The following is a 17,340-nucleotide window of genomic DNA, read 5'->3' on the forward strand; positions in this document are numbered from 1 at the left end:
AGACCATGGCAAGACAAACCAGTGCGGTAAAGCAGAGCATGGATCGGCCATCCGGTGTGCACATGTCGAAACCTGTCTATAGATGGCTTTAGGATTATACTTTTTCCATCGTTGGCACATTCAAGGCGAACCGTTCCCGGATATAACACGGCCTCAAACATGGTACAACATTAAACTCTGCAAGAGCGACCCTGCTGATTTAACTAAGAATGTCGAGCAACCGGCGCATTACAAGGCACTTAAAGAAGGCATTCGACGCATGCAAGATCGTATCAACAGCCGTTACGCATGCAGGAAGGAAGTCGGGAGCAAAAATGGCGGATATGGGTGAGGCTGGCGATTCGGCTATCCGACACACAGGTCGATGGACAAGCGACGCGATCGAAGGATCCTATTTGATGAACTTACCTCACCGACAGTTGCGTGCAATGGCAACGTTTGATGCCAATGGAAAACTTTCTGGTTACCTCGCGATGGCGTCCAACCATCGGAAACGTTACAAAAGAAGGTTTTCCCATGGGTCGACCAATGGCAAGAGAAGATCGATCAAGGCGAAGGCGATAAAAGTGTTGCTGCCGACGGATTCCTTAAAATGCTACGCGTTCTAAGCAAGACGTTCTTACAAGACTCCGTGCCAATGATGAAGTGCCACCCTCAATCATCTATCTGGAATGCTCCTATCTTCAGTGATCCGGAATATACTGCATTTAAGAAGTGAGTAATCAAAATGTGTATCGTATAAGTTAGACTGTTACATGATGTAGTTACGATATTTTATATTACTCCAGTGATCTATCGACCTTGATCGAAACGGCTCCCCCGCCAGAGGACCTCACCTTATCAAGAGCGATGCCACAACTGCATGGTTTCTTATGGCAGATGTATACCGATCTTAGTCAAAAGGTCGATCGCAACACACAATTGGTTGAAGAGCATAACCGCACATTCAACCAGTTTATGGGTGACCTTGCGAACAGACGCCTCACGATATCAGTTCAATGGACTCCACAATCTCAATCAACGAATGTTCCAGTCAATACTACACCATCGGCTGCCAACTCTACAGCTGCTACTGTCGCTCCATCCTTTGCCACTCTAACTGACACCGCACCATCCATTGCTGACACTATCACCCCACAAATTCCGTCTAATAACACGCCTATGCCTACCACAACCTCTTCGTCGCTTTTCAGCACTGCTCAACTTCCACACTACAGATTAAACGATGGTGTAGCAACAGTGAGCGACCTTTGGCGCGAATGGCACAAAGGAATATCCAGTGGCCCAGCTATTAAAGACCTAGAGCTACAATGGAAAACAAAGTGGCGCAGGGACCAAGCCAAAAAGTTCAATCGTAGGAACGCGGTCATCAAAGGCGTCGAAAAGTTTATCGAATATCATAGTTTACAGCAGCAAAATGAAAGAGCTATACGCATGGTTGAGCTCTGGTGGCAAAACCCGAAGGTTGAGTGGTGCGCTGGAGGAGAACAAAAGCCAAGATCCTTGCATTAGATGGGTGAAAATGTAGAAAAGTGGAAACATGTAGAGATGTCTCCTGGTATATAAAAAGAGAGCTGTTGTCATGATATATCAAATACAATAATAATAAATAAACATACTTCTCTACGCATAATACAACATACACTATCCATTATAATCAAACGTGACAAAAAGCAACCCATAAGGTTGATCAATGTCGTGGACATCGGCACGGATCAGTCATTAGTATGGTCAACTAGGATGGATCGATCATGCTGCTCATCAAAGTGCATAAACAAGGTACGTGTATTTAGCCAGTAATATTGCTCAGGACTTCAGGATTAAATATAACATATTAATCCTGTCTCAGGGTTTTACATAGGCGTAATAGCCCTGGATTTTCAAGACCCGGCAAGATGTGGCGGGACTTTTGAGGACTCATGGGAAAGATAAGTCTGTCTAAATATGAATAAGGAATAAGGATCAGGAATGTTACGTCTGTCAAACTAAATGAGAAATAAGAGCAGGAATGTTACGTCTGGTCTTAATAGAAGAGTTTATTTAGCTTCAGTTATGAGCAATAAACAATATGTAAGATAAAACAAGCCGTGTTTAGGTCTTGAGTGATTGAAAACAACACTTGAAAAGTTAAGTCAAAAGTAAGAGGTAGAAATTCAATCTCTTTATTCAAATAAAATGAGGGGGTATTTATATCTTTCAAAATAATTCAATACATCTATAATAATTGAACATCAAAGATGATGCTCGAAGGTTGTAGAAAGTACTCGTATCCAATGGTTATAGATGTGGAATCAATTGGAAAGTCTAGGAATAATGCTATTATCAGCTATTCCTTGGCAATTTGGAAGTTGCCAGAAGTTTGTAGAGTTGTTGCTGCGTAGTTATTGGATCGCTGTGTCCTTGGCTTTATGGAAAGTGCCGGAATGTTGTAGTACTTGCGAGGCTGCTGTAGTAGAGCTCTTGTTGTTGTGTGATGTGATGTGCTTGAAGTTTGTTATGCAGCTCTTTCTTGTATTCAGATTTTGTTGGAGGGATAGTTCTCGGGGTATCATAAGTATGACGTTCTCCACTTTTTGGCGATCGGCGCGAGGGAGGTTGTTGATGGTGATGTAAATGGCGCCACACGAGTAACCAGTGTCAAAAGGCGCAAGCCAATCGACGTTAAGTGTCAGCATCAACGAGTGAGGGTCTTTAACAAAGGTGATATTATTGGAACCCTAGAGACTGACCCATTTCATGCCTTCATATACATCACTGAGTTCTCCTGCTCTTGGGACCCGACGATTTCGCCACCCAAGGATTTTGTCCTCGAAACCTCGTCGCATGAAGAACCTTTTCAGGGCTTGTTGTAAGGGATGGTAGGTATATTCTTTAATAGGGGAGCGACGGTTGTTGGTGATTGTTTTAAACAGAGGTGTATTGCAAGAATCTCCGTCGATTATGCTGCTTGGCTTGGTGCATCGCTCGTGCAACGTTGGTGACGGCAGATATATGGTGTGGCATTTGCTGCAGGCGACATATTTTCATAGATCCTGTGTCAACTGGTTAAAGCCAATAGCTTGTCGTATCCCAGCAATTGTAGACGGAATAATGGTGTTTTCGGGGAGGACATGAAGGCCGGCAAACAAGGTTATAATGAATGTGATCAGCATGGATGCGACATACTTGGATAGATGGTGGAGTTGGAATAAACAAATGAAGATGAAGACGAATATCAATGGTTATGGGATGGAATCGAGTAGGTTTGTTGTAGCTAATAGTGTTGGTGGTTCATCTATTGCATAGCAGTTATTAACTCTGATTTCTTTTCCACATCATTTCTAGTAGCACCATTACTACCACTAACCTGCTGTATCATCTTTGACTATATTATCGAATTCGACGTCGTCAGCCTGGTACATCAATTCATCGTCATCTCTTTCTTGATCCGCTACTGGTTGGTCACCTCCAAATGATTCATATGGCAAGGTTATACCAGAATTCGCCACAGCTACTACTAGATTTCAACAAGGAACACACAATCAGTTCAAAAAAGCGAAACACAGTGCAACATCGCAACTCACAAACAATACCATCAACAAAATTACCATTATCAAGTACATCGGCGTTATGATCAGGCAGTTGTGGATCATCGACTTCCATCTGTATATCGCCCCCATCCACCATCGGCAGAGTTTGATCTACATATGGCAAATCAGTATAATGCAACATTCGATACGAGCATAAAAACTAGTCTGTGAAAGCTCTGCTACCGTACTGTTGATTTCCTGCTGTAAATTATACTGTTCGTCAGCCCTAACATGATCAGTATACGCTCTCAGAGTGACTCGACAGTATCCCTCCAGATGTGCCCGACAATTTCGACAAAAGCATAACATGAACTCGCTGTTTTGCTGTTGGCTGTTCAAGTTAGATATCGTCAAGGAAACAAGGGTACGTGAAGAATATCAGTGGTGTTTTAATAAGTTTGTTGCTTTCTTCGCTCTCTTCTATATCTTTTCTAAGAATCAAATCTTTATCTATATTATAGCACTCATCGTTACAGTGAGGTTTAATTAATAATTTAGTTATTACAAAAATTTCTTAATTTTTTATCAATCACTAGATTATTAAAATTGTATATATCTTTTTATATTTATTTAAATATTAATTATGTCATAAACAACAATAAACAACAACAAACAACAATATTGATATGTTCTTGTTTTCTCTATTATTTTTAATATAAAGTTTAATTTGAAATTATAATTTTACTTTTTATATATATATTTTAGCTTTTTTTTAAATTTTTTAATGTAGCTGAATTAAAAAACAATTATTTATAATACATATTATGTTTTTCAGAAAGAAAAAAAAACATAAAAATCAACGATTTTTATTATTTTTTAATATATATAAATAAGAATATAAAAAGCCTATTAAGGGTTTGTTGTTATTATTGTTATTGTTATTTATTTTGAGGAGGAGAAGGAGGAAGAACAGAAAAAGAAAATAATTTGTTTTAAATTATTTATATTAACTATATAAATATTATAAATGTTAAAAAAATGAAGAATTTTTTGTAATCATCAGCTTTATATTTAACTCTCGGTGCAGACACATCAAGCTACTTCATTATTATTTTAATTTACACATTGGCGATACGCACATGTTTTCGACCACGTTTTTGATTGTTCCTCAGGAAATATCTTGGCAGCACGAGCACATGGGCACGAGCATATGATGACAGCGGTATCAACATCACTACTAATTTTTTTAAATTATATTATTATAAGCTTCTTGCAGTATGCGCACGTTGCTAACCACTAAATTATTGATCCTTTCTCAAGAAGGATCTTGGCAACATACATACATGATAATAACAAACATTTTTTTTTCTTTAGGTATGAACGTTATTGATCACTTTAATCATTGATAATTTAGTTACTTTGACAGCAAAAGCATATGTTGCAAGCAAACAAAAGATCGTGGCAGCATAAATACCAAACAACGTCCTTCTCTGCGTCGCGTGCTGTTTATATCTAGCTATCCGGTATGGCTTTACATCAGATAATTAATAAGAAAGGGGTCTGTAATAAAATATCAAATGAACCATATGTATTCAATTTTCGAGGCTATGTGAGCGCGTAAGGTTGAGTAGCCTTTTTCTGATCAACTAAAACATTTGTCTCTACTGGTGCCTCGTGAAAAGAAATGTCTTCCCTTTCTTCCTCAACGCACTCTTCCTCGAACTCGATGTGCCATCTCTTCACCCTTTCCTTTCCGACGGCGCCATTTCGGTCCAATCCATTCCTCACGTTCTATTAATCAGCGACGTGCAACCATTCTAATTCCCGTTACTAGCAATTTCTGATTACACCATTCAGAAAAAAAGCTGTAAAAGTCAATGTGCTAATTACCAGCTTTTTATTTAAAGTTTGACGTCTTATGCACTCTGCAAGTTTAACGTTGAAATCGCCTAGCAAAATTAGTGGTGGTAATGAAAAATGACGAAAGGACATACTCATCTACCATTCACTTTCTGATATATATGTTCCTCTATTCTGCTACTGTAATGTGTGGCACCTTCATTGCTTCGGCACTACTTCCTGCATTGCATATCAGGTGCTGAGCCTCTCTCTTGGCCCAGTTCTACAGCATAACGTTTCTCGGAACAGAATAAAATGAAGTATTTGCAGCTGCTTACATATATGTCGCCCATCGCTTGACTATGTTCTTTTTCTTTTCTGATGTGTCCCCTAAGATAAAAGGGGAAGGACAGCCTGCTTCCTTTGAGTAGATCATTGCAATAATAAGTTATCATGGTAGCTTTTGTTTTAACAGTCGAACAATAGCTATGCTGTCCGAACTTTCTTCAATAAGCGGTTTTTCATCAGTGTTCTACATTGCTGAGTATGTTGCATACCCATACTCCTTGAGTATGGTCTGCTGCAGCAACTGTGAAAAAAAACCACCCAAATTGAAATCCGTGCCCCCTACTCCCATCAATATTGCAACCCTTGGCTTTTTTCTCCTCTTGTAACCACTCAATCTAATAATAAGTATACATGCCTTGAACAGTGACCCCTAATATACTGTCCAGGCCTTTGCATCTGGCAAGAGATTTTTATCTTATTAGCTTGTGATGGCACCCCCCATTTTATATAATGCTGCCTTGAAGTTGCTGCTTTTCTACTTGCAACCTTCATACTTCATATAGATGCCTACCCCCATATATTGGAAAATATCTTGCAGAAGTTCAGTATTTTTTGCTTTTTCACTTCCGACCCTTATGTCCCCTGTCTAAAACTTTGGGGTACTGGCTTCCCCCATCTCCCAACTTCAATTTATTGAAAATCCATAACTTTTCAAAGGAGAATAAACAATATCTATAAATTTTACAGTAAACTGTAAATTTATAATATTTTATTATTCTATCAAGCTCCGTTCATTTCATTCACTCCGGGCGTTGAACTAAAGTTCTAGCCTAGAGGAGGGAAATGCTCACTACTGTTGCGCCACCTACACTGTTTGTTCTCAAACATAATAGTTAAGATTAACCCTAAGGGTTGAGAATCTTATAGTGTTTGAGAAATTATTTTTTTTTAAAAAATTAATTTCATCACTTATTATAATTACTTTAAAGTTATATTACTTATAGTTTTCTATATATTTATAATTTCACTAAAAGCATAATACTAAGGGTTACCCTCCAAAGTTATGAATACCTCTCTATGGGCGCAGTGATATGTATCAGTAAATCTCAGATTTTGCATCACTATTATTATATATGCCCTACCATCAACAGTGATGATAAAAAAGTCCATCAAGTCGTAGCTGAAAGATCAATACTGTGACACTTCCGTTCTGTGTGATTAGCTTAAAAGGTATAAAAACTAGTTGATGTGGTCAGTTTTTCTAAGTGCAGCAACTTTGAATTTCAATTTTTCTCCCAGGAACCAAACTAAACCTCCCAATTTTTCAGTGTGGGTCTTAAGCTCAGCCAAATTGTTCAGACCTAGATCAATGGTGGATGAAGCAAGATGAACTATTGTGTGTAGAACAGTAGTGCTGATGAGAGCTAAATTCTTGAGAAGTTGAGGGGTCAACTGGAAGCCTTTATAACTGATAGTAGTGGGGTGATGTCTGAGTAAACAGATACCACACTCCTGAATCCTTCTTTGCTGTCCATAAGGCATAAGGTACACTCAATAGATATATGGCTGGGCTCTATATTTGCTTGGTCTGGCGTCAAGTCACACTAAACTCATCACAGCACTGAACACTTCAGAATTTCTGACTCAGTGCTGTATCATTATAACTGCTGTGCCTCATTTTTAGTAATATTCTGCCTCAGAAATAACAAATCGATGTCTGCGCGCATACAATACCACTCATTGCACTGTAGACCACACAGAGTCGTACTCCAGCACAAATAACCACAATACAGTCTGTACTTGACACAAAAATGTCACTACGTTCTAAATGTTTATACAGTTTCAAGTCATTGTCGTACTTGCAAAAGCCAAAAACATACAAATTAATTTTGCATTTCCCCCGTTAATTTCACTTTTAAAACGTTAAAAAATTGTTGTTTATAAAACTGTTAGCTTTAAGTTGTGAAACATTTTTAAAAACAAATTACAATATTTTCTAACACGTTTTTAAAAATTTTTAAAAGTCAAAAAAATATATTTTAAAAAATGAACTTACCTACTCATTACTTAATATTTAAAAAGAATGCATTTACTACTTTTAAAAAAAACAACCCATGCAAAACCGCTTGTTTAGTACATTACCGACGTCCGTGCGCGTATATTTAAAACCCCATGCGAACGTGCTTACTTATAAAGCGACGTCCGTGCGCCTACTCCAAGAACTCCATGCAATGACGCTTATTTTTAAAGCGACGTCTTGCCGCGTACTCCAAATTATTGATGCACCGACGCCTACTTAAAAGGCGACGTCCATGCGCCTACACTAAGAACTCCATGCAATGACGCTTACTTAGAAAGTGACATCCATACTGCCCACTCTTAAACATTCTATCCAACAGGATTTGTTTAAATTCTCAACCAATGTCCCTCAGCTACTACAGCGTTTCGCGATACTCTCATAGTTTGCTAAACCTGCTTCTCACACAATAAATATATGTAACAACAACCTCCTAATTCAACCGGAACCATACATAATAATTGTTCGCCATCTCTATCAGAAACACCACAAGCTCTCGCTGCCCCCAACACTACTTCTGAGGGTAAAATAACTTGGCTTTTGATACGGACACCCCCCTCTATTTTTAATCCTCATTAGGTTACACACATCCTATAAATATATACTTGTGGGGGTGTCTGCAAGGTTATGAGTATACCTAAGTGGTGTGTTCTGTTATTTGCTATACCATATAACGGGAGAGCCATAAATCAAAGTGATGTAAAACATAATGTTCCTTTAAGGTATTGAGTAAATCTTATCAACATTGCTGTTTAACATATACCAGAATATATCAAATTACAATGAAATGTAGAGAGTGGTGTTCGAGAAGAGAGGGAATTACTGCATAGGAAGTAGTAGAATGATTAATCTAGTGTAAAGGGTCTAGCATGCACTGTCTTTTTGTCGTCACGCTTTTTTATCTGCAGATAATGCCACTTTGTTTTACGCAGGTTATCAATATTACCCATTGATTGGTATGCCTTTATACACATCAAGTTGATAATTGGCCAGTCTATCTTGATAATGCGTCCTTTTGTATCAGTGGTAGCCTAATGATTGTTATTGAGATGCTGAATAATGATGGGGAGAGGATTCTTGTTGTCGGACAATGGACCTTGCATTGGCAAAATTAGAGATGGCTCATAAGCGTATTCGTCAGAGTCTAGCTTTTTCTTATCATTATCTGGATAAGTTGCAAGAGGTCATTGATAAGTGTCTGTAGCGATCTTTGCAAAGTCAGGTGCAAGGAACCAATAATCCGATAGGCACGATTCTGGGGGTCGTGGATAGGGGTACTCAGAAAATCTGGATTGGCTGATCCATTTTGTTTTGAATTGAAATGAATTGGATTAAGATTGCATTTTTTACGAAACGAAACGGATTCAGATTCGAGATTACTGATCCAAATCAAAAACGGTTCAAAAGTTTGCGATCCGTTTAATCTATTTGATCCATTTTTCCCATATCGAATGCACAGCATGCCGTTGCTATCAGGTTCCTCATATGCCACTATGAACCTCGTAATCCTCAGCTACAATCGATTGCTAGACAAACTTGAGCATTACCAAGAACAATGGAAAGAAGTAAGTAAACGTTTAATCAGCATAAATGTAAAAACACTCCCGTATAGAAGCAGTGAAGTTCTAAAACTTTCCTTTACAATTGTAGACATGGCCGGAACTTGCAGCAGCTGCAAAATGCGGGTGGAATAAGTTGCAAGGATATTACTGCAAAGCAGAAGGACATGCGTACGCTGTTGCGACGGCCATGGACCCGCGCCTAAAGTACGAATGGTGGGAAAGCGAGAACTGGGGTATATTTCGGACGGACGCAATCGAGCTGGTCGAAAAGGCGTAGGAGTCCTATAAGCCAAGCAGAAGCCAAGTCATGACTCCTACAAACCCCGGTGCACTGATCAAGAAGGCGACCATCAATAAAGACCAGCTTGAGAGGTACATCTAGGCAGATACAGTGACTGATCCAAAGGGTGGGGCTGACAACGGCGTAGTGTTGGAATATTGGCGATTGGAAATGAACGACTGGCCCGAGTTGAAAAGAATAGCACGAAGATACTTAGTAATTCTAGCCTCGTCGACAGGATCAGAGCGCATGTTTTCTCGTGCAAAGCAGTATGTTCCTAGCTCGCGGAACATACTTTCTTCGAAGAAGCTAAAGGCAAGTGTGTTGATTGACTCGTGGAGCAAATATTTTGGTGAGAATAGGCAGCAACAAAATTTGTCCCTTTTAGTTTTCTGAAGACTGCTTTCTTCTCTTTTCCTCTTTTCCCTTTTACCTACACCTCTTCTTTCCATCATCCTCTTCCCACCTTTATTTTACTTTTTATACACTATTCGTTCTGACGCTCTAGTTGTTACATATAGAAAATAAATAATTTTTTCCAAATACATTTTATACTTTGGAATGCTTTTGCAAATCTTGCTGCCTGTCTTTATTGCTTTCTCACCATTACGACACGCTCTATAACGACTACGATAAACTTCACGATAACTCAATCCTGGTCATAAGAAAACGTGCTTTTTTTATGTCGTCATTTCCCATTTATATATACATCGTTTAATGAGCCTTATGCTGACGTGCTGATCTGAAATAGATCCGGATTCAATCCGGATTTTCACGAAACGGATTGGAACTGCAGTTTTATAATCTGGATCAGATCCGGATTTCAAAAAATCGATCCGTTTAAAAACGAAACAGAACCGCGTTCGCTGCAATCCATTTCGAATCCATGAATGAAGACCCCTAGGCAGGATCCTCAGTACGCATGGTATCTTGTATGCTCCGGTTCACAGTTTCGATGAGGTCGCGGCTTATCATGGACGCTTCATCCCAAATAATAATACGCGCCATTTTAATTAATCTTGCTGTGTCAGACCGAGGTGTAAAACTGCACATAGACATTCGATTCACCTCTAATGGAGTCTTGAAGGTTGAGTGAGCCGTATGTCCTCCATCCAACAAAAGAGCTGCCGTACCACTTGTGGCCACTGCAAGGGCGATACCATCAGCGTGCTGGACATTTTCAAGTATAGCATTGAAAAGATATGTCTTTCCAGTTCCTCTAGGGCTGTCAACAAAGTGCAGTTTGGGCTCGTTTTGGGGAGCATCGAGAGAGCGAATCACAGCATCAGAAACTGTTTGCTGATCCTCATTGAATTGCAGCTGACGCTGAGGCTGTAAAGCCAGATGTGCTGTCAATCGACGGTGCTCGCGGGTTAGCAAAGGCTCTCTAGCACCGACGTCATCATCCTCATTATCAGTCTCTGGAACAACGAATCCATCAAAATCTCGCAGTGATCTCGATAACTGAACTATGACGGATTCGCTTTGCAGTAAAGCGCAGTTATATATGGCATCTGTGAATAGCAAACTTTGATCGTTCATGTCCTGATGTGTAGTGTGAAGATAGTTTTCCGCCATACTATCATGATGATCTAACCACAAAACATAAGGATCTTCAGGATGGCGAAACACCAAAAGGATAGCAAAAAACCCCCGTAATGTATATGGTTGCTGGTAAGTAACTGCTTGGTCCATACAATTACTGGCCGGTTAGAAGACTAAGGCTTCGAGCAGTGGCCTGGAAAGTAGGCAGGATTTCCTGTTCTAGAGTACCTTTGTTAGTTGTGCGCATGTCAACAAACGATGTCGCACCAGGGACATGATAAAGTAAAAGTTGAAGATAGTACTTTTCTACTTCGCGAGGAGAGACAGCGTAGATACGACCAATCGTGCCATTGAAACCACGTTCACGAATTTTCCATCGACGTTGAGCAGAAACAAAGACATGTCGTTCTGGAAAATCAGGGTATAAAATCGTGCGGGCATGCTCATACTCTTGGTTGTATTAAAACCATGCTGTAAGTGTGGTTTCGTGTGCCTGTCCAACGACTTCGGCAGGAGTTTCATCGTCTCCGATATTCACTGTCTGCTCGTTTTCCAAATGAATCGCCAATCGCTGGTGTGCAGGATATTTATGGTATAAGGAAAACGAAAACAGTCGCCAACATCATTCCAAAGCAGAAACATAGCGTGCATCAAGCAAGGTTCGGATTTCATCGACCAGTTGTTCGTCATTCCCATTTGCATTTGCAGGATCGTTGTTGACTTGTTGTTGTACAACTGCAGCAGATGCATGGTGATGACCTTTATAGACATATGTGTAGACGTTTGATCGGATGAGTAGACGTGCAAATTTCCACATTAATATGCGCATCATATTTGGCGCACAGGTAGATGTTGTGAGGGACCACCCAGCGGTTGTAGAGTCTGATGTTTCCTGGTTTCGTAATATAGTCTCCATTGTTACGTCGGTAGTACATAGGACAGCCATCGTCATTTATTGCCATGTCCTCGTGAAACTCTTTAGGATATCGCTTTGTACATCTACCATCTTCAATGCACGGGGATCGAGCATTTAACATGCCACATGGACCGTGCATCATATGCCACTCAACAGCCGCACGTGTGGTTGGATAGCACTCAGCATCGGGGAGTTCAGCCGAAACGATATCGTCACAATGAGCAGTTGGGCGTGGCGTGTCTTCGTCCGAAAGGATAAGCAATATGTGCGCATGTGGGAGGCCACATTTCTGAAAATCAACAGTGTGAATGTGTGCAACGACATCGCCCAAGACTATGTTCTTCGTGGGATCTTCCATCAGCTGCTTCAATTTCAGTCTAAAAACACATGTAGTGATATCAGGGCGATCAGGGGCACGCTGTCCCGGTAAAAGGGAATCTTGAATTTCTGGCCAGTTCGGCTTGTAGGTGAAAGTAACGAAAAGGTCAGGTTTGCCAAAGCAACGCACAATGCTCATGGCATCTTAGTACAGCTGCTGCATATGGCGTGGAGAGCCAATAAATGATGACGGCAAGATAACACGTCTTCCAACACTGGCCAAGTCATTATCACCCACGTTCATTGCGTCTACAACATTGCGGTAAAGGTCAGAGTGCAATCGATCTTGGTTCAGATATATGAATCCCAAGTGGTTGGATTCCATTTTCGCATACATATCAACAATAAATTATTGGAATAACTTTCCGAATCGATGTAAATCGTTGGCATCAGCATCACCATCAGCACCGTCACGAACCATGAGGCGGTAATTGTACCACTCTATTATGGTAATGTCATGATTATTTGAGTTTGCGTTAATTGCCCACCCTTCGTTACCTAAAGTAATCTCAATACAACAAAATACTAATACACAGTGGTAATAATCGCAGGCACGAACCTTGAGGGAAAAGCAAAACATATTGAAGTGCATCATAGAAGCGATGCATTTTGCTAATTCGTTGCAACTCATTGGATCTTGTTCTCAACACAATATCGCGTGGGCCAGCATCCTCGTTACTGTTTTCCACGATAAGGATACCAATTTCATTGGCAGTTGGTGCATTGTAACGTCGACGGTCTGGAGTATTCTCTGATCTGATGAGAATTCTAACATTGTCGACCACTTAGTCGCAGGCAATTTCGTCCATATCTCAGAAGGATTCGACAAAGGGATTGATACGATGCATTACAGCCTGTAATTGGCGTAGAGTGGAATCATTAAGGCGTACAGGGGAAACGGCGTGTCCATTGGCAATTTCAGTAGATGGATCGTGCATGTAAATTTGAGCAAAGGCGGGTCTATTATTTTCAGCCAGTAGCAATGAACCTATGCGATGGTAGACACTTCCATGAATTCGGAAATTGTATGCTCCACCACGCAAATTAGCAACAGTCTGATCAACGTTGACACCAAGAGATGTGAAGCTTAGAACACTGTTGTATACTTGGATGTTGGTACAAAAATCCTCAGCAGCAGCATCAGTACCACGTAACAATTGTGAAATCTCTGGAGGTGTTGGATTGAGGGGTGGGAGCTCAACCGTCCCTTGTTGGCAGTAAAGGTTGAAATGTGGCGTGCGGAGAGAGCTATGAAATACACGCTCTCGGATCCAAAGGCGAGTATGGTAGCTACTACATTCAATATCCATGGAACCAAGGAATTGGCGCAGTGGTGTGGAAACGCGGGCAATACTATGAAGCTAAATTATAACAGCGTCATCAGTAATCATCAGTGTCATTGTAAAGATCTAAATAGTAACTAACGTTTTCTTGCTCGATCTGGTATGCAGGGTTATTAGGACAGCTTCTGTGCATGCATCTCAAATGACCCTCTTGTCCACAGCTTGAGTATACATGAACTGGAGCAGCAATAGGTATAGTGAGATTCTCATTGTTTAACGAATTATTAAGGCAATCACGAGGTGACCTTCGTGAGTGACCCTCTTGCCCACAACTGGAACAGACAGGCACAGGTTCTGGCGCTTCGCAAACAATGTCGAAATCGCGCTCATCATTCTCATTGTTTTGGCGCATTGCCGATCTATAAGGATCGTTTAGGCAATCACGATGAGTTACACATTGGTGGCCCGCCATACCTGCAAGAGTTACAAATGGGTGTTGCCATATCAGAGAGTTAAAAGTAAAAGAACGTTTGACTATTACTGCATTGGGATAAAAAAAACCTTTTGTGGGACATTCTCCCCCGCGAGCCCTCCTGTTGGGGTGTTCCCCCCAACCACACTTCCTTCTAAACCCGAAACTCACTTGCTTCGCTTGTTTACGTAAGGCATAAATATGACAAACTAAAGTTTATTAAACAAAAAAAACTATTTCTTGGTTTTCTCTATATCGTGCTGTTTCTTTTGGTGAAATTCTGCAATTGCTTTGTCGATTTCACCTATGCACGTGCTTGGTTCCATATACAGAGTCTGGTAGCTGAATGCGAGGTGCTTGATTCCAGTGGAGTAGGCCTCACATATAGACTCATAGTGAGTAACTTTTGCCCAGATCTCTTCATCTGTAGGGTGTGGCGGATACTTGTTTGTTGTTGTTGCTACTATGTTCAATTTAAATCGCCAAATTACTCAAATAAAAAAAAGGAAAGAAAAAACGTGTTGTGTAGCAAGCAATTTATACACACCTCTGCAGAAGAGAGGATAAAATATCTGGCAGAGGAACATGTATTTCCTTATTTGTGTAATATGTAACTTTTATAATTTTAATAAGATAGATAAGATAGATTGAGGACACAGTTGTTGCAATCCCTGTTTATAGGGGGTTGTTTACATGGGAAAAGATGGAATTGTAGAAAAAAAGTGTGGATGTAACCCCTATTATCTATTTCCTACAAGCAAAGTAGCCAAAAACCAATGCCTTGCTCTTAACACACTCATGCATTAGCACGCTTTTCATTAACTGGTATGGTATAGCCTTGAATACAGATCAGGAAAACAGTGCATATCTACTAAATCTAGTCTATGTAACCTGGTTAATTTTTTACTTGCTACCCCAATAGCTTGCCACCATATGCTGTGTAAGGTAGTTTATTAGAAAAAGATTATAAATAGCCATACTATCACTGGTAATAAAAAGTATCTTTTAACAACCCTCTATCCTCTAATTATCCTTTCTTATGGGCTACGGATCTACCTACCAAAAAGTGACTTGATAGACAAAATATGTGTCGTTGTTTTGTAAAATGATATCATTGAGAATAGAAATGACCCACGAAGAATAACCACTGGGATAGAAGTACACTGAAATGACCACGAAGAGGGATAGGACCACAAAGGTAACCACAAAGAAATAGAATAACTGAAAGATAATATTTTATTCAGTAATGATGACCCATATTTATACTGTTTTCTAAAACTAAAAATATACAAATGATGCTGCAGATATGATGATGAAGATTATAGCGATAAGCTGCGGATATAATAGTGGTAATGACAAAGGTGATGATATTGGTGATTGATGTTGCACAGCAAGGAAGTACAAGAGTAAGTAGCTGCACATTACATCAGGGACGACTTAGCGACCGCAGTAAAAGAAGTATCTATGGTTATTCAAATAACCGGATATTGTGTCGAATCCTTTTGGCGGGTCAGTTCCGTAGCCAATAGGAAGAGAGGTGTCAAGAATAAAGAGAGTGTAAAAGATGACTTCGAAGATGATCCTTTATTGTATATACTGAGGAAGGGTATTTATATGTTTGGTCCAAGGTAATACGAAAATGAAGAATACTACGATGAATGCAAGATATAGTGGATAATGTATATAAGGTCAGCTGCGCGACAGAAGAAGATAGAAAGAATAGCTGTAGCTAATGTTGGACAGTGGATTGAGCTCTAGCAAGTGAATGGAAGAATTAGGAAGAAGTAGCTATAGAATAACGGCGAAGGGATGATTGAGTTACAATATAAAGGAACAGAAACAGGTAGAAGAAATGGCTATAAAATATGTCAAAAAGGGAGCGGGAAAAATCCAAAAAGGAAACGGCGTGTCACCGTCAAATCTTGCTACGACAATTGTACTACGACATATGCTGCAACATTTATATAAAAAGATTAACTTTATTATCTTCAAAGAAGATATATAAATATGAAGAGGTCTCGCCGAGACTCGAACTCGGATAATGAGATTCAGAGTCTCATATGCTAACCATTACATCACGAAACCACTCTTGTTCCGCTATTCATCACTTTTTGAGTAGTTTTCAGAGTTTACGCAAAACTGTTAGAAAAAACACCAAAAAACTCTTCAAAAATTCAACAAAAAACCCCCACTCCTTCTCGTAAACGCCGCGACCATCCTACCATGGACACCAGCAGCACTACGAAGAAATTCCAGTTCAATCGCGACGGCATTGAGCACCATTTCGCTGATTCCACTTCTGAATCAGCAAATGCACCATTCACCACCACCATCCCGACCAACATCGACTTTGGGATCAGCACCGCCCCATCCGCCACCACATCCGCATCCATCCATCCATCATCCACCGATTCCGACCTTCGCACTGTGATTGCTAACCTCAACAGCACTATTGCAGGCTTGAGAGACGATTTGCAGGGCTTACGCGCAGACAATGCTAGCCTGCGTAAGCAGTTGTTTGCTGCCCTCGGAATTCAACCGCCGACCGCGCGCACAGACCACCAAACCACCACCACTACCAGCACCACCAACAACGACGACTCGACGACCGCCGACTCGCTCATGGCATCGCGCCATGCACCGAAATCGGTGAAATCGCCCGCATCTGCCGCCACCACCAAGCTCACCAAGTCGCACGCTGCCAAAGGCAAAACGTCCACGGCAGCCAAGACCACCCACCACCCCAATAACAACAACAACAACAACAACAACAACAAAAAACCTTCTTCCTGGGCAGCTGTAGCTGCTAAAAACACCCCACCAAAAGGGAAGAAGCGTCCCACCAACACCGCCACCACCAAGTCCCTCACTGTCCGTGCCCTCCAAGAAAGCACAGGCCCATCGCAGTTCGACTTTGTGTACGTTCCTTGCCGCCACCACCTTCGCTACCATGATATCCGCAAGTTTATCAGCAGCCTGAAGATCCAGCAATCTCGTGTGCTGGATATTTACTTCCCAGCAAGAGGCACAGTTGCTCTCCTTGTCCACCACGACTTTAAGGACGAGTTAATTCGTTGCCTCAACGCCGAAAAAGTTACCCCCCGCACCACTTTCAACCAACTCGACGCATCCGTCATTGGCGATGCCAAGTACGCCAACGACAGTCAAGAAGCCCGCCTTGCCCTCGCTCA

The 17,340-nt window shown here is 40.7% G+C and overlaps 1 non-coding gene across 1 annotated transcript; it reads right to left on the reverse strand.

Annotated features, from left to right (window-relative positions):
• Window positions 1-16,162: 16,162 nt before the first annotated feature.
• On the reverse strand, window positions 16,163-16,234 carry BDB00DRAFT_t138. Its single transcript has one exon. It is a non-coding gene; the product is annotated as a tRNA-Gln (tRNA).
• Window positions 16,235-17,340: the final 1,106 nt, after the last annotated feature.

Source organism: Zychaea mexicana (genome assembly GCF_025766255.1).
Source record: "Zychaea mexicana strain RSA 1403 chromosome Unknown BDB00scaffold_194, whole genome shotgun sequence".
Lineage (NCBI taxonomy): Eukaryota > Fungi > Mucoromycota > Mucoromycetes > Mucorales > Lichtheimiaceae > Zychaea > Zychaea mexicana.